The sequence below is a fragment of the Dasypus novemcinctus genome, chromosome 3 (genome assembly GCF_030445035.2).
Source record: "Dasypus novemcinctus isolate mDasNov1 chromosome 3, mDasNov1.1.hap2, whole genome shotgun sequence".
NCBI lineage: Eukaryota > Metazoa > Chordata > Mammalia > Cingulata > Dasypodidae > Dasypus > Dasypus novemcinctus.
The window spans coordinates 72206065-72232905 of record NC_080675.1 but is presented as its reverse complement, the minus strand read 5'-3'; the positions used below and the strand labels follow the sequence as shown (position 1 = coordinate 72232905).

General features: G+C 34.4%; 1 protein-coding gene across 26 annotated transcripts in view; it reads left to right on the top strand.

The window, feature by feature from the left end:
- LRFN5 (leucine rich repeat and fibronectin type III domain containing 5) overlaps positions 1-26841 on the top strand; it is a 311670-nt gene that overhangs the window by 219424 nt on the left and 65405 nt on the right. For 23 of the 26 annotated variants that reach the window (XM_058293513.2, XM_058293522.2, XM_058293507.2 and 20 more), the window contains one exon: positions 17566-17655. The exons of the other annotated variants lie outside the window; for them this stretch is intronic. The gene's annotated coding sequence lies outside the window, so the exon portion shown is untranslated. The remainder of the gene's footprint in view (positions 1-17565; positions 17656-26841) is intronic. 26 annotated transcript variants of the gene reach the window in all.

Below are 26841 nucleotides of genomic sequence, written 5' to 3'. Positions count from 1 at the left end.
ATTATAATCAGTAATTTCATATCTATTTATATCACCTTAGTGAGTTATAGGACTATCAATTGTGCATTCTTTATTTTTTTTTAAAGATTTATTTATTTATTTCTCTCCCCTTTCCCCCTCCCCATCCTGGTTGTCTGTTCTCTGTGTCTATTTGCTGTGTCGTCTTCTTTGTCTGCTTCTGTTGTTGTCAGCGGCACGGGAATCTGTGTTTCTTTTTGTTGTGTCATCATCTTGTTGGGTTAGCTCTCCGTGTGTGCGGCCATTCCTAGGCAGGCTGCACTTTCTTTCACACTGGGCGGCTCTCCTTACTGGGTGCACTCCTTGCGAGTGGGGCTCCCCTATGCAGGGGACACCCCTGTGTGGCACGGCAGTCTTTGCGCACATCAGCACTGCTCATGGGACAGCTCCACACCGGTCAAGGAGGCCCGGGGATTGAACCGAGGACCTCCCATGTGGTAGACACGCCCTAACCACTGGGCCAAGTCCGCCACCTGTGCATTCTTTTTACAGTACACTGTTACAGAACAGTTTCTCGACTTCTGCATGGGACTCTCTCCATATTAGGACCCAGTTCCTGAAAGTTACCATGGAAAAACAGTTTATGACTTTGTTACTCTTAAAGTGTAATTTTTAGTATTTCAGGAAAAATAATTGTTAAATGAACACATCTAATATGTCCTTGTAGTAAAAAAGTCAGTAGGGCAGAGGGGATATTCTTGGAAAAGAAGAGAGTTCATCATTTGTGCCAACAGATTAATAATAATAAATGTTTCATGGAAAGTTTTGTATCACAAAAGCATAGCTTTCTTGCTCAAATACAATTAATATAAATTCAAAAAGGTAAGCGGTTTCATAGGTGTCAATATAATAGTGTATCATGTTTCCTACCCCAAGAAAAAGTTATAGGTGTGTTTCACCTTGTAGCACACAGCCTGCACCTATGTCTTGAGTGCGTTCTTTCTCTTTTGCTCATTTCATAATAAACTGTTTACTCCCTTGCCTACCTTTTATGGCTTGTCCTCAAATTCCTTCATGCGACATAGCCAAGAACTTAGAAACCCAAATCCCAGAATGTTCTGCTAACATATTTGGTGAGCCATGGCAGGCGACAAAGAGGCAACTAATGGTCCCTGATGCCCTATGCGTAGTTTTTGCAATTCCTTACAACACTCCATTCCTTCCAGCGAAAAAGCCCACAGGACTTTACTGATTGCTAAACGTAGTTAATGGGCACACAGCCCCAGAACAGACCCAAAGCTAGTCTCTGGCCTCACGGCTTCCTAGGATTCCTCAGCTCTGGGCCCAGAGCTGCCAGGGGATTTGCCGGGAGGAGCAAAGCTAAAGGATTCCAACCAAGGTTTCTGTCATGGGAGGACACTGGGCTCTTTTCGTGAAGATGATTCTAAACTTGGGTCTTTCCCTATGCTAAATAAGTGTAAAATCTTTCTTTGATTCTAATCTATGCTTACTTTAAGGTGTCAGTCACCCTGTAATACAGCCCTCAGGTTTGTGTTTTTTTCTTTTTCTTTGTCTCATAAAAAACTCTTTACTTCCTTGTCTACCCTAAAAATTTTTAAAAAGTTATAATAATGTAAACTTCTAAAATTAAACTCTGAAAATTGGCACCCAAATGTACATGCTAAAATAAATTGAGTAACGCAAAAAACTAGAGAATGATACTTATCCAGGACTTTTCAAAGCAGGCTTGTATCATAACAGTAAATTACATTCTGGATAATTTACTACTTATTTAATATAGAAAATATAATAATTGTGATCATTGCAGATATATCATAAATATACTAATTCTAAAGCCAAACTTCATTTGAAATATAAGAGACAAAGAGTGAAAAGCTGGCCTTTTGATTATGTTACATATGGTGTTTAAATATTTTTCATAAAATGCTTTGCCAAAAGGTTCCCCAATATGGAACCATAATTTTGTAAAAAATTAAAAACATGTCTGAATGTAGTTTTTTACATAAATGAATCTAAATAGAATGGTTCTTCTGTTTAACGTGGAAACTTAGGGCGGTTGTGTCATTTTCTGAAGCTGTTCATAGGAAGCTCTATTTAATAAAAATACTGTAAATGTGATTTTTAATTTAAATGTCATAAACAGATTGGGTGACTTAAAATATGAAATGTCATATAAAAGCTGATTTAAAAATATCAATTGACATTACAAGGACAGTTTAATAGAATTTCCAATTTCAGTCCAAGCTCAATCCTTTCCACATAATTATAATAACCTAAATTGAAGTGTCTGTTGCTCTTCAGAAAAGTCAGAAATTGACATGTTTTATTAATGATTGATTCTTAACATAAAAGGCATTATCTAACTTGATCTCCCCTTCTCCGACAGTGATAATCTTTGTAGGCCTCATTGTAACTTAACATAGGGAAAGGAGAAGGACATCCTGTGAAGTCATAACATCCTTTCTTTCCAGCGTAGTTCATATTACATTTTCTTTTCTTGTGCAAATTGTGAATACATCTGTACTCCCCCTAAATTGCAACTTACTATAAGTGATAGTAATTCATATGTATTTTTTCAGTTTTCCCTTTTGTTAATGAGTTCCTGTTTGAAAGTATCTACTTATGAGTTAGGTGAAATGTTAATTCACTCTGATCAGTTGACAAATGATAGCATACTCTAATAAATCTATTCTTCTGTTTTTTACATTTCTGATCAGAGATATATATTTAAAGGAAGGCTACTTTCTAATTATCACTATAATCAACACTAATGCACAATTAATAATCTATAAAAATTAGTTTTCAGCATGCCATGTAAATTTTCCTTTATATATTGATTTATTTTAATTAGTTACCAGACAGTTTAAAATTATGTTTGATTCTTAATTTCAATCCTAAGTAACTTAAAATATCTATAATTAATTTTGAAAGTCATTCAGACTTTCATATACCATTAAGTGACATAAAAATATTTCTCCCCATTTCTCTATCCCTTTACTTTTTGTCATACTTTTACCTGAACTCTACAATTATTGCGTCTTTCTAGAAAACCAATTCTTCTTCTTAACTGAAAGTTCTACAGCCCCTGGCAAAACCATTATTTTCCTTAGTTCACAGGTTTCCAAAACTTCTGTGGGGACCTTTTTATTAAGGAAGCTTCCTTCTGTGGGCAATACTGGGTGATCACATCATGATCTGCACATTTTTACTGTTCACAATATGAATTGTCATATTGTGAGACGTCTTATGATTCTCTGCCTGCTCTAACGCTCTGGTCACCTTCCAGCAAGATGCTTCAAAAAAGAATTATTTTCTTTTGCCCCTGAAATCATTATTCCACTTTCTTTTTCCATGCTGTCCCATTATGAGGTAATTAAGGTAAATTAATATACCTCTTACTTACAGGACATATTTTTAATGCAATCTTACCATTAATCTTAGAAGAGAGAGATGGAGTTGACATCTGTTAGGTAGATTAGAAAATATAAATAAGTTAAGTTATAAAGTAAATGAAATAACTTTCTTGAATTCACTATCTCCTAATTTGAGAATGGGGATGTTTTGAAGTTAATAGGTCCATAAAAATCAGACAGAATAAATTCAAAGTTTTCAAATCAATTTCCTGCTATATGTAAGGAAGAATGAATATTTTTGTTCATTAATTCCTATAACAAGTATTGCTTTAGAGCTAATTGTGTTCCCTTCTATTCTAGATATAATAAGTAAAATACTGGATTATGCAGTAGCTATAACATTTCTAGAAAAAAATAATTGTAGGGTTGTTTTAGGGAACTGGCAATAGAAATTAAGTGTATGTATTCAGGATATATTTGGCTGTAGATCGTTAGGATTTTCCAGTGTATTGGATATTGGGAAAAGGGAAAGGTAAGAAATAAATACAGCAATTACATTAGAGTTAATGATGTTTCCATCTTGGGTATATTGTATTTGAGATATTTACTAAAAATCTCAATGTTTGAGGTGATGAAAAATTGAGTTAACGGATATTGGTAATGATAGCACCATATTGCAAATATAATTAATAGTAGTGAATTGTGCAATTGAGAATGGTTAAAATGGGAAATTTGGAGCTGTTTATATGTCATTACAATAAAAAGTTAATTTTAAAAAGTAGGAGGTTGTTATAAAGGTCTGAAACTCAGAGTGGAGGTCTGGAATAGTGATATACTTTGGGGGAAATCATAATCATGTAGAAATTATTTAAAATCATGGGAAATGGTGAGATTGCCTTGGATAAGAATATAGATCAAGAATAATAGAAGTTCACAGAAGTATTGAATCCTGGAATAATGCCAATGTTTAGATGTCAAGTAGAGAACTAGGAAACTGATATTACATAATAGCAATCATAGACATCAAAATAAGGGTGACTGCAACAACTACAATTTATTGTGTGCGTATCCTGAACCAATCTGTATTCTAAGCATGTTACACTATTTTAGAACCCTCATTTAATCCTCATGACAAATATCTGGTACACGCACTACTCTCATCTTCATTTTGCATGTGGGGATGCTAAGACACAAAGGAAAGACGTGTCTTCTCAGGAATGCAACACTATATACAAGTCAAGTTGTAAGAGAGGAAGGACGACAGATGTTCATGGGAAATTGCACTTGTTTTGAGTAGTTCTACATTTGTGTACTGTTGGGGATAACCTAGTAGAGAGAGAGAAAGAGAGAGAAATTGCTTATGTTAAGAGAGAGAAGAATAACAGCTATGTCCTTGAGAAGGTGGAAGGAGAATCCAGAGCTAGAGTGAAAGGTTTGGTCTTTGAATAAATCAGTATAATTGATATATTAGAATTGTGTAGTTTTGATATGGGAAGATGAGAAAGTTCTCTTTTGCTTTCTTCTCTTATTGTTTTAATGGAGACTATCACAGGGAATTGGCTTGAGGAAGAAAGCCTGAATACCATGGAAGTATTACACACAGTGCCTTTATATCTCCACAATTCTAGTAGATAAAACAGGGCTTCACAAGTACCATGCACTCAAGTGGCATGACTTTAATCATCAGTCCACAAAGACCTTGTGTCTACAAAGCAGGAATAGACCTGAATTAGATAAATACTCTAGGTAAAAGACAGATAAAATTCTATAAAACCTCAAAATATTCATTTAAACTAGTGACCTTCAAAGGTTTCATGGAGAAAACACATTTCAGTCCACATTTTTAGAATAAGTGAGATTTTGATGGGAAGATTTTGGGAAAAAGTTTTCTAGGTAGTTATAGCAGAATGCATTAAGGCATGACCAGAAGTAAAATCATTGACTTGGCTTAAGTGTAGGGTGAATAAACATAAGTAGTGGGATATAATTCACATAAGATATTAGAAACAGATTTGGAAAGGCCTTGACTATCTCTCGAGTATAAATTTATTCTCTAAGAACTGGGGAGATGTAAAAAATTTTGAGCAGTAGGGTTATAAGAGAAATATATTTGGAAGTAAATAATGAGCCTTACAATTTGTTAAATTGTAATATATAATATTTTAACACCACTGAACTTACTAGCTACAGTTTAGGTTGGCAGGGGCATAACTTTTCTTTCTATCATTCTTTCTATTCCCAGCCTAGGCAACATTTAAGGACAATGCTCTTTTGTACAATTCTGCAAGGATGTCCTAGATACAAGGGTTTGTTTTTGTTTTTTAACACATAGCTAAATATTTTAACCACTTAGCATCCCAGTCACATTTCTACTTTGAAAAAAAAATGTTGCTCCAAAGGGATTCTTGTCCACTAAGAAAGTTCTTGATGACTACAGTTAGCAAGCTGAATAAACATTTCCATAAATTTTTAATCAGTCCTACTGGCTGAAATAAATTTTTGATTTACTTATAACAACCCAAACAAAGAGTTCAGTGAAATAGATATTTTCAACAGAAAATTTTCTACCTCCTAGGATATATCCACATAAAATATTTATTTCCTAAAATTATGCATCACTGTAGATGCTTTTTTTAGTGTGTAGAGAACTGATAGATACTACTTAGGAACTCTTCAAGAATTAGTTTGTGTAGTAATTAGTAAGTAATTGACCTGTAACCTCTTTTGTTCCCTGATATGTAGGATTTTCCACTGAATTTTGTGCTGTAGGGGAATTGTCCTCCATGAATGTATTCAACTGAGATTGACACATTTGCAAAGATATAGAACTTTAGATTTATCATCTTTGGAAAGTCCAATATTAGTGTTTTTCAGGAAAGTCATGTGACATGTGTGCATTAAAGCACTTTCTCTTATCAGGTTCTTCTTACATAAAGTAAAGCAAATGGACAGCGTGTGGGAAACTACTGACTATAGTTAGTGGTCCAGTCAATAACCAAAGAGACTCATTTTCTATAAACATGATCAACATTTAGAGACTGAACGTATAGTTTTAACCTAATTGATTCACACATTTAACAGGTATTCCTTGCATATTACATATTGCCCGTTAGGCATTGTATTAGGTTTTGGAGATAAAAATTTGAATAAAACATAGCCCTTCCCCCAAGTAACTAAAGTCCAAGTAGAGGCAATAATAAGAGAAAGAAACCATGGGAAATGTGCTCCCCTTCTCATGCATGAATTTCAAATTTTGGTTTTCTGAATTATTTACAAGCACATTTTTCATCACTAATATATGTTAGGTAGTGAACTTGTCACACATTGGTTAATGAGCCTTCTAGACATTCAGGAATCCTCCCTTAATTAATTATAATTAGACTTAAAATTCATAAAATACCTATTAATGTAATAGGTAGTAATGAACACTTACTATGTGCAAAGTCCTTATCTAAATATGTTATATGCTATTTTACTTTCACAATTAACTGTAGTGGATATTATTATTCTCATTTTATAGAGAAAATCCAAGACAAAAAGTTTTAGTAGCACGATCAAGGTCCCACAAATATTCAATGACAGAACAATGATTTGATGGAGCACAAGCAATTTGACTTATATCCCATAGTTTTAACCAATTGAAGTATACTATTTCTCTGAAAATAGAAAAAAAGATAGATGTTGTTATTTCTATTATCTATGTGGTAAAACACTTAGGAAGTAGATCACTGGAATGATGCAACTCTCAAACTATGTTTCTGTGGACTCTGCTTTCGCATTGCATACTGCTATTTATTTTTCCACATTCAGGAAAGCAAGATTATTTAAAGATGGTGGTACTGTTGCTGGATTTTGTCTAGGTTCTTGACTAGACATTTGAAGAATTTCCAGAGCAAGCCATGTTGATTAGGCCACTAATTTATTCAGGTAGGGAGGGAAGAGAAATGAGAGAAAATAACAGATTATGGGTCCCAGGTAGAGAGGAAGAAGCTGAAGAGTGATAAAGAGGGCTGATTTATAGAATATAATTCACCATTACAGATTATAAATCCACAGATTTACTTGTGTCTTGGTCCAGGCAGGGGTGAAGAAGCCAGAATAAGGCATGAACGGGCTCAGAGAACTGGACTGGGACAGGGTGAAGGCAAGAGAACAGAAGCCCTTTGCCCTTCCTTCTTAAACTATTAATTATTCTGCCCCTTTGCTAATGATGTGGGAGGAGTCCCAACTGTTGGCTGTTTTGATTTATTACCCCACCCACCAATCCCCCGGTAGGGTTCAATGATATGTTCCCTGTAGAATATCTGGGGCTTCTCCTGGCTCCAAGAGGAAATCTTGTTCCAAATGGCAGAATCTCATGAGGGTCTTCCAACAGTCATCTAGGAAGTAATGATGTCCACATGGACTTTTTGCCAGGTTCCAAATCCATCTATTGATACCCTAGCCTGCTTCAGTACTACTATTTATAATTTCGATTACCACAGTGAGAAATTTGGGTGCAACTCATCTTTTTATTCATTCATTTATTATTAAATTTATTAAGCATATATTCCTTTTGTTTGTCCCACATTCTAAACACTATGGGACATGCTAGATACAGTGATAAAAGATGCATAAGATACATCTCCTATACTTGTATGTCTCAGAATTTGTAAAAAGACACGAATATATAAAGGAATAATTATAGAGTATTGCAAGTTCTTTACTATAAATCTATAAAAAGAAGAAAGCAATTTAGGCTCAATGGAAAGTCCTTGACTATCTTCTGGAGATGAGGACGTTTAAGATGAATCTTGAAGGTTGAAAACAGGCAGAAGGAAAAGGGAATGGGTTATTTCCATTATAAGTGAAATGAAAGAGTCTAGATGACTGGGGAAAGAACAGGCTGACTAGGATGACTGGAGTATAGAGTCCTGGGAAGGAGTGGTGGGGGATAAGGGGAATAAAACAGGTTAGATCCAAATTTGAAAAAAGCAAACTTTAATTTTTGAATAACTATCTACCAATATTTTCATATTGAGAGCAGATACTGTTTTCTATTTCAAATGCACCTCAAGTAGCTAACCGAAATGTAGAATGAAAAGAACAAAAGTCAAATACAAGAATAGAAACAATGTCCTTACATTACTCTAGCTTTTTCCTAGACAACAATCCTTACTTGCTCACCCCAGGGGCCATCCCAAACCTTTACCACTCTCTCCAGACCCTACCAAGTCCTTACTTCCCAGAACATGGTCAAACAACTATGTTCCCCTCCCTTCTTCTAAAGAAAGAGGTCATTATATGCAAACTCTCTCAACTTCCTACTTCCAAATCAATTTTTATCCTAGTCTGCTTATACCTGATTTTTTTTTCCTGTCTCCTGAGTTATGCTCTTGATCTCCTCACCTCACAAAGACCTGGCTCCGTCAAGTAATTTTTCTGTTATATATTCACACTTTCTCTTCAGCCTCTTCCTCAGTCTACTAATGGTCCTGGACTATGCTAAAAACAAAATGAAATAAAAAAAAAAAAAAAAAGTAAAAATCCTTCCTTTCATCCTGTATTCTTCTCTAATCTCTGTCCTTTCAGTCTCCTCTTGAAAGTGAAACTTTCCAGAGTACTCCAAAGAAACTCATGTTTACCACTTCCTCTTCTCCCATATTCTTCTCAATCCTCTGCAAAATGTTTTCTCTCCACCACTATATAGAAATTGATCAAGTCTTAATTGTGAACTTCAATGGATATTTCTCAATCACAGTCTTTCTTGGCCTTTCCAGGCCTTTTGTGTGTTTACTCTTCTTTGAAACCTCTCCTACCCTCACTTCACTAAGATTGGTGCTGCCTAGTTTTCTTTCTACTGCTATGTATTGTAGTACAAATTCTGTCCTCATATAATGGACCATGTAGTATTGGTGATGATGTAAATTATGACCAAGAACATTCATCTGGGAGGATCTTACACAATGGTGTGTTGTCAAATATTTAAGAGCTGGCTGGAACAGGGTGATTGGGGAGAAGTCTTGATTTATAGCATTTATGTATTTCTAGGTGTAAATACTTCCACTGTGTCCAATTGCAAGCTACCAATATAAGGTTAACCACTTCACAAAACTCCTGAAAATGTAACAAATGATCTTGTAAGTCAGTACAAGCCATGCCCAGCACACTCCTGGAGCAGGAAACTTTATTAGCTACAAGTCAAGAGAGTCAGATTATATTTAGGGCTAACGACATAGAGAAGAGTTCTAAAAGATTTTATTTGCTATAATGTAGCTTTCCAAGTCCCCTCTCAACAAATTCATCTCTCTCCAAATGGTAAAACTATATCCATGTACATGTATTTGAGAGAAAGAAGTGTTTAATAGAAATACCTTCATAAGGAATAACATCATCATCCCTACTGTCTGGTAAAGTCATCTCTCCCCCTTCAATATAACAAGTAGACCATGGCCAAACTCCTTCCTGGCTCAGGCCAAACACTAAAAATACTAATTTTTGTATCTCAGAAGAGGAATGTTTCAGAGGTTACTTTGCTCACCTGCAGCCATATTTAGGGAGTACTATAAATTAAAATGCTCAAAAATTTTTTCAACAAATAAATGGTTTTTTGAGCTGGCTACTGTGGTTCATTTATACAAAGATACATGGAGGAAAACAGATGTGGATCAGCCAATTGAGTTCCCATCTACCATTTAGGAGGTCCAGGGTTTGATGCCCAGGGCCTCCTTGTGAGGACAAGCTGGCCAATGCGGCAAGCTGGCTCAACAGAGTGTCAGCTCATGCTGGAATGCTGCCCCATGCAGGAGTGCCCCTCTGCATGGGAATGCCACCATGTGGGGGAAAACTGCCCCGCACAGGAATGCCAGCCAACACGGAGAGCTGTCACAGCAAGATGATGCAACAAAAGACACAAAGGAGAGAAAAATAAGAAGACATAGCAGAAAAGGGAGTTGAGATGGTACAAGAGAGTAATCGCCTCTCTCCCACTCTGGAAGGTCCCAGGATCAGTTCCCAGAGGCACCTACTAAGAATACAAGCAGACACAGAAGAACACACAGTGAATGGACACAGAGAGCAGACAACAGGGAGATCAGGTTGAGGGGGAGAAATAAAATAATCTCTTAAAAAGAAAAGATACATGGATTATATAGGGAGATGATGTAGCCATGATCCAATCTTGTTGATTTTTGAACAAGTATTCTAGAATTAGCTCCCAGGAGAATGGGTCCAAATAATTCTCACTGTCAGCATCACCTAAAAAGAAAAATAAAGCTCAGAATACCCACTACATCCTAGGAAAAAACAAATAAAAAAGCCAGGAAGTTCAGAGGAACCAGCCTAAAAAGAAGCTCTTCAACACTTCACACAGACAGTACTAGAAGAAAAAATACTTCATTTTATTCATTTGTTTTATTTGGAGAATAATTATAAAATTTCAAACATTACAGGATTTTAGAAAGGATAAAATGTAATTTTTCTTCCCTTTTATTACAAATATTAGTAATTTTATTTTATATTTTATTCTCTTAGATCTATTCTTTACAAACCAGAAATAAATATACCCATATAGACAACACATATAATTTTAAACATAAATGGAATCAGCAAAAATATTGTTTTGAAGCTAATTATTTTTTATTTAACATTTTATTATGGACATATTTCCACAGCATACAAAAATATTTACATTTATTTTCTACTGGCACACAGCATATACTCTCTATATTATATTTAATCAAGTTGCTGAAACTATTTAAAATTATTTGAGGATAGAGTTCCCATTCCACTTCCATCTAAAATCAGATAATTAAGGCAAATGACCCAGATATCCTAGCTTTTTTCATCTGATGGCCTCCATGTCCAGGTCAAGGAGGTAGAATAATATAACTAGTCCTTTTTCTAGATTAACCTGGAGTGACAGAGGCAGTTCTCTAATAGCATAAAAATGTATTGTCTCAAAGTTTTGATGGCTACAAGTCCAAAGTCAATCTATCAATGGGTCATGCTTTTCCTAATGTCTATACCCTTCCAATGGTAACTTGCCAGCAATCCTTTGGCAAGTCATGTTTATCTGTCTTCTTCTGTTTTTTCCTCACTTCTATTGCCATCTCCAAATCTCTTTGCTTATAAGGACTCCAGCCATATTGGTTTAATGCCCTTCCTGATTATTTAAGACCTTACCTTAACTAACGTCATCTTCAAAGATCCTATTTACAAATGGGTTCACATCCACAGGCTCAGGGGTTAGGACTTGAACATGATGGTGGGGGACATGATTCAATCCCCAACAGACTGAAAGACATTTTACTGAGAATATGACGGGATTACATTTGCTCATTTGGAATGCCACTTGGAATGATATTCAAGCATTGTTTTAGTCTGCTGGACTGCCAACATGCAATATACCAGAAATGGGTTAGCTTTTAAAATAGGGATTCATAAGCTTACAAGCTCATTAAAATGTCAGATCAAGGCACCATTAGGTGATGCTTTCTCCCCAGAGACTGGCTGCCAGTGATCCTGAACTCCTCTTTCACATGGCAAGGCATGTGGTGGTATCTGCTTGTCTCTCCCTTCTCTTCCAAGTTTTGTTCTTTTAGCTCCTGGCATTCCTAGCTTTCTCCCTAGCTTTCTTTCTCTCTCTGCATATTCATCCAGGAAGAGGATTAAGAGCCACCCTGAGCAACACCTTAGTGGAAGTAACATAATCAAAAGTCTTAGCTGAAGTAATCTAATTAAAAATTCCAACCCACAATAGGTTCACACCCATAGGAATGTATTAGCTTTAAGAACATAATTTTCTGGGGGTATGTACAGTCTCAAACTACCATAGAATGAATTAGTGAGTTATCCAGACAAAAGATACTGAGTGCCTAGAGCAGTGAATTGCAACAGTGGCTGTGGGAATGCACAAATTAATTTTGCTACTTACAACTCTGAAAGAGATTTGTATGAGAGAAGTTTGAGGCCTTAAAAATATTTATTTAGCTTCTCTTTACTTAAAGCTTCTCTTTAGCTTCTCTTTACTTTACTTTACTATATGGTTTTCACTAAGATATTTGGCTATTTTTCATTTTGCCAAAATGCTGTCATTTAATTTGAAGCTTTAGTTTTCTTTGTACATTTTCTGTCTACAAACAAAAACAGTTTTATCTTTTCCTTTCTATTATTTACACATTTCATTTATATTCTTTTACTGAGTAGGACAATCAAGTACATTTTAAATAGAAATGGCAATAGTGGACATTTTTTTACATTCTCAGAGAGAAGTCTTTCAGTATTTCATCAGGAAGAATAATATTTGTATGTGCCATTTATCAGATTATGTAGTTCCTATTCTGTCCACAGTTTACAAATTTTTTGTGTTTTGTTTATTTAAAAATCAGAATGAGTGTAGAATTTTCTCAAATTCTTTACAGCAGTTATTGAAATAATATTTTTCTTTTACTGTATTATTTTTCAAAAAATTACACTGACTAATTTTGAAATGTTAAAAACGATATTGAAATTAATTCAAATGGGTCATTATATCTTGTCATTTTATATATGGATCACTTCAATTAAGTAATATTATGTTATGTATGTGCTTGTCTGTATTCCTTACTGAGTTTAGTTCATAATTTTCCATTTAATAACATCCTCACCACTATTTAGTATTAATGTTATGTTGACTTCATAATATGAGTTGAAAGTGTTTCATATTTTTTTAAAACTTCCTTTCAAAGAGTTTGTATAAGATTGCTATTAAATTTTCTTTATTTGTTTGAAAGTCTTAATCAGTGTAACCACTTGCTCCTTGGTGGAGGATTTTTTTCATTATGAATTGTACTTCATTATTAATGAAAGAAATATTCAAATATAAGATGTCGTACTTATACTTTCATAAAAATTTGTCCATGTCAAATAAATTTTCAAATTTAAGGGTCCAGTTGTTCTAATAGACATATATATTTTAATGCCTTTATTATCTCTAATGAAGTCTCCTTTCCTTTCTTTAATCAGTCTTCCAGGAGGTACCCAGATTTATTTTTTATTTTCACTAACATTTTGGTTTTTTAAAAATTCTGTCCATGGTACATTTGTTTTATATTTCATTGTTTTCTGACCCTATTTTTATTGTTTTCTTTCTTTTACTTTCATTGTTCTTAATTTTCTGCTCCTTTAAAAACTGCTTGAGATTGATGATTATTTTTTGATTTTCAGTCTCTTTTCTTCCAATGTATTTCTTTAGAGGTATGTATTTATGACTTAATGACTTTAGTTGTATCCTATAAGATGTGTAGAGTTTTCATTATTAATTAATTAAACATGTTTTATAATTTGCATATTGCCTTCTCTTTTTTACCCATGAATTATTTAGAGTGCTCTGTTCAATTTAATACATATGCAGATTTTATAGATATGTTTTTCTTATTAATTCCTAGCTTAACTGCACTGTGGTCTGAGAACATATTCTGAATAATTTCAGTCTCTTTAATATTTATAGACTTGATTTTTTTCAAAGAATTTGTTTTAAAATATTTTCTGTGTGCTTAGAAATGTGTATTTTGCAGTGATATGTGCAGTGTCATAATATACATGACTTACAGACATACATGTATAATGTTTATTAGAGCAACTAGTTAAACATGCTTTTCAAGTAATATACATTTGTCCTGATTACTTTTCCTCCTTATCCTGTCATATAAAAGAAACTAGATTATTAACATATATCCGATGATTATGAGTTTATTTATATTGTTTCACACATTATCAGGCCACACTGTTGAATGCATATACATTGTAACTTTTATATCTTCCTTTGAAATATCTCCTTTTTTATCTACAAATGTTTTCTTTTAACTTAAAGTCTATGCTATCTAATATTAATATTGTTATATTGCATACCAGCTTGCTTTTGGTTAACATTTGCATGTAAATTTTTTCCATGTTTTGTTATCAATAAAACATATTTTATATGTGTTTCTTGAAATAGCATGAAGTGTATTACTTTTAACTCAGTGTGACATACTTCTATTTGGAGCATTTAGTCCATTTAAAGCTCATATAATTGCATATAAATTTTAGTCTAAACATACTAATTTAAAGTTTGATTTTTTCTTTCTCTGGCATATTTGATACAAATAATTTTTTTCTCTCCTGCCTTCTTTTTGGTTGAATTTTTTCCTCTTGGATTAATCAGGAGTTTTTTTTTTAATGATTCTGTTTCTTTCCTCTACTAAGATTTCTGCACTTTATTATTTTTCACAACATTTATTCCTAATTTATTATATGATAACATTTACCTTTTCAAGCAGTAAATGACACAAAAAAATTAAATTTATATATTTTTTTATTTTTGAGTATTTTTTGGAGCAATTCATTGATATAATTTGCATATTGTACAATGAACTTATGTGCAATCCACTGAGTTGTATACAACCATCACCACAATCTAATTTTTATCACCCCATATAGAAATGCAATACCATTAGCAAGTTATTCCCCATCCCCATCCACAACCCTAATGTTTCTGTCTCTATAGGTTTGCTTATTGTAGGAATTGCTTATAAAAGGAATAGTACAATACATAAATATTTTCTTTTTTACTTTTTTTCACTTAACATAAGGTTCATCTGTGTTGTAGCATATAGCCAATATTTCATTCCTTTTTATTTATGGATAATATTCCAGTGTAGGGATATGCCAAATTTTATTTATTAGGTTGGTGCAAAAGTAATTGCGGTTTTGCATTATTGAAATTTGCCATCTGACATTAGCACACATTCTTAAATAAATGTGGTTACATTATACATCATTCTAATGTGAAATTCTCACTTTATGTTTTTTTGTTAATGACTTATTACTTGCTGTTTATTTCATATTTATTTTAGACTATGGAAATCACGTTAGACAAAAATCAAATTCAAACGATTGTCTTACTTGAGTTCAAAATGGGTCGTAAAACAGCAGAGAAAACTCACAACAGCAACAATGCATTTGGCCAGGAACTGCTATTAAAAGTACAATGCAGTGGTGGTTCAAAAGTTTTGCGAAGGATATGAGAGCCTTGAAGATGAGATGCATAGTGGCTGTCCATGGGAAGTTGATAACCACCCATTGAGAGCAATCACTGAAGCTGATCCTCTTAAACTGCATGAGAAGGTGCTGAAGAACTCAACGTCAACCAGTCTATGGTCATTTGGCATTTGAAGCAAATTCGGAAGGCGAAAAAGCTCAATAAGTGGGTGTCTCATGAACTGACCAAAAATCCAAAAAAGCATTGTTTTGAAGTGTTGTTTTCTCTTATTCTACGCAATGACAATCAACATTTCACAATCAGATTGTGACGTGCAATGAAAAGTGGATTTTATACGAAAACCAGTGACAATCGGCGCAGTGGTTGGGCCGAGAAGAAGCTCCAAAGCACTTTCCAGAGCCAAACTAACACCAAAAAAAGATCATGGTCACTGTTTGGTGGTCTGTTGCCAGTCTGATCCACTACTACTTCTTAATGCCAGGAAACCATTACATCTGAGAAGTATGCTCAGCACATCGATAAAATGCACCAAAAACTGCAACGCCTGTAGCGGGCATTGGTTATAAGGATTTAAAATTCATGATCCAAACCGCAATTCCTTTTGCAAGAACCTAATACATCTTCAATAATTGACAGACATTGTGCTTGTTTCCTCCTTTTTATTATTATATTAATACTGCTTTGAGTATTTATGTACGTTTTTGAGAAACATTTTGTTTTCATTTCTTTTGATATTTACATAGGAGTGGAATCATTGGGTTATATGGTAACTCTATATTCAAAATTTTAAAGAAATGTCAAACTGTTTTCCAAAGCAGCAGCACTGTTTACATTCCCATCAGCAAAGTAAGAGTGTTCTAAGATCTCCACAGGCTTGCCATTACATGTTATTGAATCTTTTTTGTGGCTATAGATGTTCTAGTGGGTATGAAGTGATAGTTTATTGCGATTTTGATTTACATTTCTCTTATGGTTAATGATGTTGAGCATCTTTTCATATGCTTATTAGTTGTGACGGCTTGAATTTGGTGAATCTCCAAAAAACTAATCTGTTCCTGTGGGTGTGGAACCCTTTGATTACATTAGATTCATTTTAGATTGCTTAGATTTTTTCTTTTTTATAAAGATTTATTTATGTTTTTATTCCCCCCCCCCCCCCCTTTGTTGTTTGGGCTCACTGTCTGCTCTCTGTGTGCTTGTTTTCTTTTCAGGAGGCACTGGGAACCAAACCCGGGATTTCCCATGTGGGAGTGAGGTGCCCAATCACTTGGACCACCTCTGCTCCCTGCTTGTTGTGTCTTTCAATGTGTTTCCTCATTGTGTCATCTTATTGCATCAGCTCGCTGCACCAGCCCATCATGTCAGCTCCCTGTTTTGCTCATCTTCTTTAGGAGGCACTGGGAACTGAACCTGGGACCTCCCATATGGTAGGTGGGCACCCAACTGCTTGAGCCACAGCTGCTTCACCTAAATTACTTTTGATTGGACTACATCAGTGAGGCATGACTCAGGTTGAGTCTCTACTTTCTTGCCGAGTCTTATAAAATCAAGACACAAAGAGAAAGACCTGGAAAGAGAAAAGCCCTATGACCTGGTTGCCTACAGCAGAGCTCCAGGAGACTGTGGATTCTGGTAGGGAAGGCAGGGACCTCAGCAGAGATAGGAGGTCATCTTGCTCTGCCACATGGTAGGACCCTAGTATCACCAGTAGCTGACTTTGGTGAGAAAGAATCTCTGCTGATACATTGATTTGGACATTTCATGGCCACATAAGTTTTTACCCTAAATAAAATTCACATTGTGAAAGCAAATTCATTTCTGGTACTTTGCATCAGCAGCACTGTGACAAACTAAGACATTGGTTGTTTGTGTATCTTCAGAGGAATGTCTCTTCATATTATTTGCCTAATTTTTAAATTGGGCTTTTGTCTTCTTATTATTGTCTGGTAAGAGTTCTTTTTATGTTTTGGATATCAGTACCCTTGGATATATGATCCCAAATATTTTCTTCCATTCTGTGTGTTGTGTTTTTATTTTCTTGATGGTGTCTTTTGATGATGTAAAGTTTTAAATTTTGAAGAAGTTCAAATTATCAATTTTGTTTAAATTTCCTCTCAAGTTTTGGTGTCATATCTAAGAAACTATTTCCTAATTACAGGTCACAAAAATTTAATCATGTTTTTATGTAAGAGTTGTAAAAAAAAGAGTACAACTTCATTCTTTTTCATGTAGATATCCAGTTGTCCCAGCACCAGTTTTTGGAAAGACTGTCTGTTCTACATGAAATCATCTTGTCACCCTTCTTGAAAATTGACCATCAAAGTAAGGATTTATTTCTACACTCTAAATTCTTTTCTGTTAATCTATGCCTATCTTTTATGTCTCTATCTACCATTCTTCCTGATTATAAAGCTCTATAGTAAGTTTTAAAATTGCTTAATGTGAATCATAACTTTTTTCTCTTCAAAATGTTTGGCTATAATGGGTCCCTTGCATTTCTTTATGAATTTTAGCATGTGTCACCGTTTCTGCAAAAATGCAACTGGAATTTTGACAGAAATTATATTGAATTTCTAGATCAATTAGGTAATATTGTCATTTCATCATTATTAAGACCTCCTCTCCTCCATGCATATGGGAGGGCTTCCCTTTTATTTAGGCATTCTTTGATTTCTTTCAACAATGATTTGTAGTTTTCATTGTACAAATATTGCATTCCTTTTAAATTTATTTTTAAATTTTTCACTGTTATGACCTAATTTAATTTTACAATTATTGAAAATTTCAAAATATATTTTTTGTGTTCCATTTTTTGGAACAAATTCATTCAGATATAATTTGCATATCATACAACTCACTCATTTAAAAATGTGCAATTTAGTGGCTTTTAGTTGTACAACTCTCACCACAATTATACAATTAGTGTATAATGTTTTTATTATCCCAAATAGAAATGCCATACCCATTAGCAAGTCACCCCCTATCTCCACCCACACCCCTAGGAAACCACTAATTTATTTTCTGTCACTATATGTTTGCCTATTGTGGGCATTGCAAATAAATGGAATCATACAATATATGGTCTTTTTTTTTTTTGCATTTTTTCAATTAACATTGATTTCAAGATTCACCTATGTTATAGATAATTATATCTTTTTTATTTCTGGATAAAATTCCATTTTATGGATATGCTACATGTTGTTTATCCTCTTTGTCATTCTGACAGAAAGCTGTCACATTTATGGCCACATTTAGTTGTAGCAAGGAAAAAAAGTAATGAAGGAAAACTTTATGTTGTAAATCAGACTGATCTCTTTAAATAGAATTGAGAATATTGAGGTAGAGATCTATAGTGGTTCATCGGAGATGGCCAACAGATTGGTTGACTGATCACGGATTTGTAAAAAAACAAGAATGAACAATTTGCAACAAAGATGTCTGAGGTAAAATTATGTGGTTATTTCTGTCAGAATGTACTAAATAGTCTGACATTCTATGAGAGGAACCTCTCACTAATATGGACAAAATGTGGAAATCAATCAATCTCTCCTCTCAACTATTCCAAAGTTAGCTTAAAATGCCCTTGAAAAATATGTCAAGATAGTGCATCTGCTACACCACTACCTCAAGATTGATCCTCTATCACAACTGCTGATGTCTCCATGTACCAATATCAGGAACCAATTCTGAGCTCTGGTAATATAACCAACAAGTCATTTGGTGTACCAACAAATCATTTGTTGTGTACCAACAAGTCATTTGGTGTCAGGATAATTATACTGAACTGCTTACATCATGTGGGATCAGTACATTTTCCTCTCAAAGAGAGTCACGTAATGTGGTGGAGTAAATTGTGTGCCCCAGTTTTGCAATATTCTAGGTCTTGGTCTGCATTGTGATTGTATGGACCCATTGTAAACAGGATCTCTTAAGGATATTAGTTCAGTTATAAGGTATGGCCCAACCAAGTCAGGTTGAGCTTTAACATGGTTTACTGGAGTCCTTAATAAACAGCTAAAGGCAAATGGTTTTAATTTCCTGGGCTGCACAAGCAAATACCATGAAATTGGTTGGCCTAAATAATGGGAATTTATTAGCTTAGAGTTTTGAGACTATAAGAAAATTCAAATTAAGGTATCATCAAGAGGATGCTTTCTCTCAAGGACCGTGGTTTTTTGGGGCTGGGTGCTGTTGATCCTTGATCCTTAGTTTGTCACTTGGCAAGACACATGGTATCATCTCCTGGTCTCTCTCTTCTCTTCTGGGTTCTGTTGAATTCCACCTCAGGCTATTTCCTCTGTGGCTTTCTGTCTAACTGAATCTTACTCTGCTTATAAAGGACAATAGTAATAGGATTAAGACCCATCCTGATTGAGTTGAGCCACATCTTCTTAACTGAAGTAACCTCATCAGAATTATAACCTATGTACAATGGGTTCACAAACAAAGGAATGGATTACTTTTAGAAACTTGTTTTTCTGGGGTCCTTGAAGCTTCAAACCACCACAAGGACAACCACACAGACATAGAGAGAAAAAATGGGGAGAAGATGGAAGTCACCTAAACCTGGAGGAGAAAGAAGTGATCACCATGTGTGGGATGTGATGGAAAAGTCAAGGACTAAGAATCACTGCCAGCCAACCCCAGAATGCTACAGTCTTTGGGGGAAAAACATCACCTTGCTGATGCCTCAATTTTGAATTTTTTCTAGCCTCAAACCTGTGAGCCAATAAATTCCCATTGTTTAGGTCAACCCACTGTATGGTATTTGTTTAAGCAGCTGGAAAATGAGGACAAAAATGATGGGTTTAGATTTTCCTCCATATCTATAGTGCCTTTGTCAGCACCACATCTGTGTGCATAAAGTACTATATTCATGTTATCTTTTGTATCACCTCCAAAAAGGGATTCATCATTTCATAACATAATATATAGTACAGTGGTGTGTTTTGGAAAATCACTGGTCCTATCACATCTCTCATATTCCACAAGCATCTAGCATTTCTGCTGTAGGCTCAGTTAAAACTCTAACGGGGAGAGAACCCTCTCCAGGCTTCTAGTGCTATCCTAATGATTCAGTATATACCTTAAACCAGGAGCAAAAATATGGTGCCATCTCTTGCACAACCAAAGACATGGATCTGTAAACCAACAAGTTGGGTAGTTCCTCTTAATATTATAACAAATATACCTCTAGAGGAATTTTGTTCATACTCAGTGGGTTTTCACTTCCTCCTAATGCTTTGAGAGGGAAACATGATCATGGTTCATATGAATTAGAAACCAAAACTTCCTCTTTGCTCTTTGATAAATTTCCTGCCCATGAACAGGCAAAAGAAGACATCGGTTAATTGATCAGTGTGGTCCATTTCAGTCCTTTGGACTTATTGTATTTCTGCTACAGAGTAGAGACAAACAAAACTAATTATAGAACTAAGAATTTTTTAGTATTTCTTAGGATTTCCTTGTCAAATACTCCATTCTGGTCAATGGAAAACTGCAGCGACCCAAAAACACAATCCCTATTAGAATGAAAGCTTGGGTTGCCCAATTATATAAAGAAGCTTTGTCTAGCCAAGGTGCTACTGGACAAAACTTAGGGGAAACAAGGAAGAAGGTGGGAGAAGGGATTTATTAATTTCAATGTAGACTACTCTGCAAGCTAGAAAAGTAGGGGATATATCAGCAATTTCCTATGCTCATTAATTTTTTAATATATTTTTATTGAAGTATATCATTCATACATGAACATGCATAAACAATAAGTGTATAGTAAACTTTGTGAACTTACAAAATAAACATACATAATATTACACAAGGTTCCCATACATCACCTCTCTACCACCTTGCATTCTTGTGAAACATTTGTTACAAACTATGCTAGAGCATTATCAAAACGTTACTAATGACTATAGTCCCTATCTTACACTTGATGTATTTTTCCCCCAACCCACCTTATTTTTTTGAAATATATTTTTTATTACAGAGATTGTGAACCTAAAAAACAATCATGCACATGTGTAGAATCCCCATATAACACCCCTTCATCAGCACATCACACCATGGTGGAATATTTGTTACAGATGATTAGATAATATCATCAGAGTATTACCACTAACCATGGTTCATAGTGTACATTTGGCACACTTTTTCCATAACCCCCCATTATCAACACAGTACATCTCTGGCATTGATGCAAGAATATTATAGTATTGCTGTTAACCATAGCCCATAGGTTACACCAATTTTATTTTTCCCACTCTTCTCCACATTTCATCACCCTGCAATGATGATGTACATCTGCTCTAGCTCACAGAACACTTACATCTGTACCATCAACATAATTCTCAACCACTTATGGGTTCACTGTATCACTCAGTCCCTAGATTATTTTCTAGCTTTCTTTCAATTGACATTTACTTCCCCAAACTACCCTTTACAGCCATAATCCCATTTGTAAATAAGCCGCTACTTGCTATAATGTATTACCATCAAATCTATCCATTTCCACACTTTCATAGTCAAGTTAATTAAAACTTCTACATACATTAAGCATCAGTACTTCTCAGCCCTCCTCTTATCTCCTAATAACCTATACTCTAAGATTTAACTCCATGTGTTTATTCTTCGTATTTAGTTCATATTAATGAGACATGCAATATTTCTCCTTTTGTGTCTGGCTTACTTCACTTAGCATTATGTCCTCAAGGTTCAGACATGTCATAATATGTGACCCAATTTCATATCTTCTTACTGCAGATAGTATTCCATCATATGTATATACCACATTTTGTTTATCCGTTCATTGGTTGATGGACACTTGAGTTGTTTCCATCTTTTGGCATTTGTGATTAACACCACTATGAACATTGGTGTTCAGATGTCTGTTTGTGTCACAGTTTTTAGTTCTTCTGGATATGTTCCTACATAGAGAAATTGCTGGATTATATGGCAGTTCTATATATTTACCTTCCTGAAGAACCGCCAAATTGTCTTCCACAGAGTCTGCACCATTTTACAATCCCACCAACAGTGAAGGAGTGTTCCTATTTCTCCACATGCTCTCTGGCATTTATTGTTGTCTGTTTTTTTTTTTAATAATGGCTATTCTATGTAGTTTTAGATGATATCTCATTGTTGTTTTGATTTCATTTACCTAATAACTGGTGATATGGAAAAGTTTTTCATGTGCTTTATGGCAATTTGTATTTAAATCTTTGGTCCATTTTTTAATTGGATTGCTATCTCTTTTACTGTTGAGTTGTATGAAATCAAACCCTTATCAGATATGTGGCTTCCAAGTATTTTCTCCCATTGAGTAGGTAGTCTTTTCATCTTCTTGATGAAGTCTTTTGAATCACAGAAGTGTTTAAGTTTGAGGAAGTCCCATTTATCCATGTTTTCTTTCGTTGGTCATTCTTTTGGTATAAGGTTTAAGAATCCATATTTACCTACAGATCTTAAAGACATTTCCCTGTTTTCCTATATTTTCTTCTAGGAACTTTATGATTCTTGCTTTTATGTTTAGGGCTTTGATCCATTTTGAGTTAATTTTTGTATTAAGTGTGAGAAAGGGGTCTTTTTATTTATTTTGGCTATGGATATCCAGTTCTGCCAGCATCATTTGTTGAATAGACTGTTCTGCACCAGCTGGGTGAATTTGAAAGGCTTTTCAAAAATCACTTGACCATAGATATGAGGGCCTGTTTCTGAATCATCAGTTTGGTTTCATTGGTCTATGTGTCTATCTTTATGCCAATACCATGCTGCTTTTATCACTATATTAAGTAATATAATTTAAAGTCCAGAAGTGAGTGTCCTCCAACTTCACTTTTCTTTTTTAAGATGTTTCTGGCTCTTTGTGGCCTCTTACCCTTCCATATATATTTGATAATTGTGTTTTCCATTGGTTTAAAAAATGTGGGTGGAATTTTTATTGGGCTTGCATTGAACCTGTATATCATTGGGTAGAATTGACATCTTAATGATATTTAGTGTTCTAATCTGTGAGCTTGGAAGTTTCTTCCATTTGTTTTATTTTATTTTATTTTTTCTTTTAGAAATGCATTGTAGTTTTCTGAATGCAAGTGCTTTACATCCTTGGTTAAGTTTATTCCTAAGTATTTGATTCTTTTAGTTGCTATTATAAATGGATTTTTTCCCTTGACTTCCTCCTCAGATTGTGTTATGCTAATTAATTTTTTTATTTTTCATATTTTCTCTGCTACCTTATATGAAGAGCACTGATGGTGGCTGGCAATTTAGGTATCAGATAGGAGTTTATTAAATTGCTCAGACAGCTGCCTGGACCTTGTGTGTTCCTTCTGTTGAGTAAATGGCTTTTTTACCCAAAAGACAGGAAGAAATTCTGTGGGGCAAAAGGATGGATTATGCTGCATATTATCCTTTTGCCTCTTGACCCATTGTGTAGATTTCATTGTGCTATGGAATTGAAAGCTGACCTCAGTACATTGAACAAAGTCCCCTTGTCCTCCTCCTTTTCTGGTTGAATTCAGCTATTAAGAGACACTGGCTAGACAATGGAAGTCATAGGGAAAGTGCAATTTAACTCTTTGTCCCAGCTCCTCTCTGTTGGGTCTTTGGAGATTGATTATATCCCTAGTCTAAAGACCACAGTTACTGTGAGAGGATCATATTTTACAGCTACTGTGCAAGTTCTAAAGACGACTTTCTCCCCTTTACCCTCAAGCATATTGTTTGCAACATCTGCTTGCTTCTGCTTCTACACTATCCTTTGTTGGTTTTCCTACAACTTATCCACATTTTTAAAAATTATCTAAAATTACTTTGTTCATATATTCCATAGAGTTCTTGCCAGAGCCCTGACATTCAGTAGGTTTTCTGTTACATAATTTTCTCAATTTTGGATATTCTGAATTTGTCTTTGTTTCATCTTTTCTAGGATATTTTCTATAAAATCCTGTTAATATGAAATCTAGTGTATCTAAAAATACATATAGAAAAACAATAGCACATATTCAAAATAAGATATTTTATATTTTATATTGAAAATATCTGTTTTCTATCCTATCCCTAAATAATAGAGAAATTATTAAAATGTTATACATTAGTCATGAATTGACTTTCCAGGTATACATGAACCAAGTACAGGAAAGTATTACTTTCTGGATTTTATACCAATAGATCTTATTTTGTTACTGACTGAGTTTCCTTAGCTGCTCAAGCAATATCATGCAATGGGTTGGCTTAACCAACGGGAATTTTATTAGCTTATGGTTTTGAGGCTAAGAAAGGGTCCAAATCAAGGTGTCATCAAGGTAATGCTTTTTCCCCAAAGGCTGGTGTTCTGGGGCTGGCTGCTAGTAGTCTTTGATCCTTGATTCCTCTCTTCTGGATCCGTCTCTTCTGGCTGCTGTTTACCTTCAGCACTTGCTTCCCATGGCTTTCTCTCTATCTGAATTTCACTCTGCTTATAAGACTCTTATAATAGTATTAAGACCCACCCTGATTGAATTAGTCCATACTTTAACTGAAGTAACCTCTTCAAAAGGCCCTTCTTAGAATGGTTTCATAATCACCAAAACGAATTAAGTTTAGGAACCTGCTTTTCTGTGGTACATAGTTACAAATCATAACACTGACTTAAGAAGAATTTCAAGCATATTTTATAGCAGCACAAAATGGGATGCTAAAATAATTCAGAGTAATAGTTTTTTCTCATAAATATATAATGCTTTATTTGATGAATGTCACAAATCTTTTCACCCATTGGTATAATGTGTTTTCTTCTGTTGTGATTTGTGGTTTTTGTTTTCTATTTTTGTTAACAGATATGTTCCTTTGTGTTTGACTATATATTTTGAAGTGGAATTGTTCCATCATAGGCTATCATTTTCCTTTTGTCTACAAAAACTTCCCTTAGTATATATTTTAATTGTAATCTAATGACAACAAATCCCCTCCATTTTGTTTCTCTGAAAACATCATTATTGCATGTAAATTTATGAAGGTTATTTTTTGGTGGATATAGAATTATATGTTGTAATTTATTTCTTTCAGCAACATTAAGGGATCTTTCCAGTATCTTCTTTTTTTTTTCCCAGTATCTTCTGAATTGCATTATTTCTATTATAAACTTAGCTATAGCTCTTACCATAATTTATAAAGTAACATATCACTTTTTCCTCTGGTTTTTATTTTGTCCTTGTTTTTTCAGCAGTTTTCTTTGTCTTATTTTCTTTACTTCCATTTACTGTTTTTTTAATTCTGTATTTGATATTTTCCTATATATTACTTGCCATTTTGATAATTTCCTAGCCATCATCTCTTCAAATGTTGCTTTCTTCTCATTCTCTTTCTCCTTTTTCTCTAGGTATTCAAGAAAGTGTTAGAAAATTTGAGCTTGTCCTACAAGTCTCTTACTCTCCTATCTGCTTTTACTTGAGATTTACCTCTCTTTTCTGTTTATTTCATTCTGAATAATCTTTGCATTTGCATTAATTGTCTGTTTGATTATTTTTTTCCTTTGATTACCTCCTATGATTTACTGACTCCTCATGGTGTTTTTCTTGTTGTTGTTATATAGTGGCTATTGTGTATAATAGAAATATACACGATCCAAATGATTTTACCTTCTAATAGAAAGTGTTATTCCTTTCTTCTTTTAGTGAAATAGTATAAGGGCATGAGTTTTAATAAAGTTTATCCCAGCTCTGGCTCATCTTTTTCACATGTATGATGGTGCTGAACTTTTGTTATTTATGTCTCAACTCTAAAAGTCTGGGAAATTGAGTTCTGCCCTTCTCCCCATTCCTCAGCCCTCCAGCTTCAATATCTGGCAATCGTTTCGAGGCAGAAACTGTCCGTGTGCTGAGGTCAGCATCTTCCTGTGGCAGGTCTATGTTTCTTAAACATCAGAAGACTGCTATTTAGAAGCATATGACCTAACTTCTAGTCTTCTATGCAGCTGAAGAACTGAATAAATGTTCCTTGCAGAAAACTGACTTTGATTTTGGAGATTCTCAAGTTTCTAATATATTACTGAAAATCCAAGTGAAGGCTAAATTCCATCATTACTAATCTCTAGATTACTTTGCAGATGAGTGACAATACTTCCTTGGTGAAGGGGATGATGGGAAGTCAACACTTAACTTTGAAAATGTTCTCATCCTTATAATCTTAAATATTTTATTTTTAGATTGCAGTCACAATCTGAAATAAATTCTCTAAGAGCTCTAAAAATAGGATTTTGGCAATTTATTAAGCTTTTCCTAGTTGCTACACTGGAAATGTTGGCTTGCTGGAACCTACCGCAATTTACATGGATGTGGAAGTCCCAGTCCATTATTTTATCTGTAAGGAAGCTTTAGATTACATAAATGTTACATTAAAAATAAAGGGGATTCCCATGTACCTTACCCCTCTCTCTTCCCCACTTTTCCCCATTAACAACATCTTTCATTAGTGTGGTACGTTTGTTACAATTGATGAACACATATTGAAGTATTGCTACTAACCTAGGTCTAT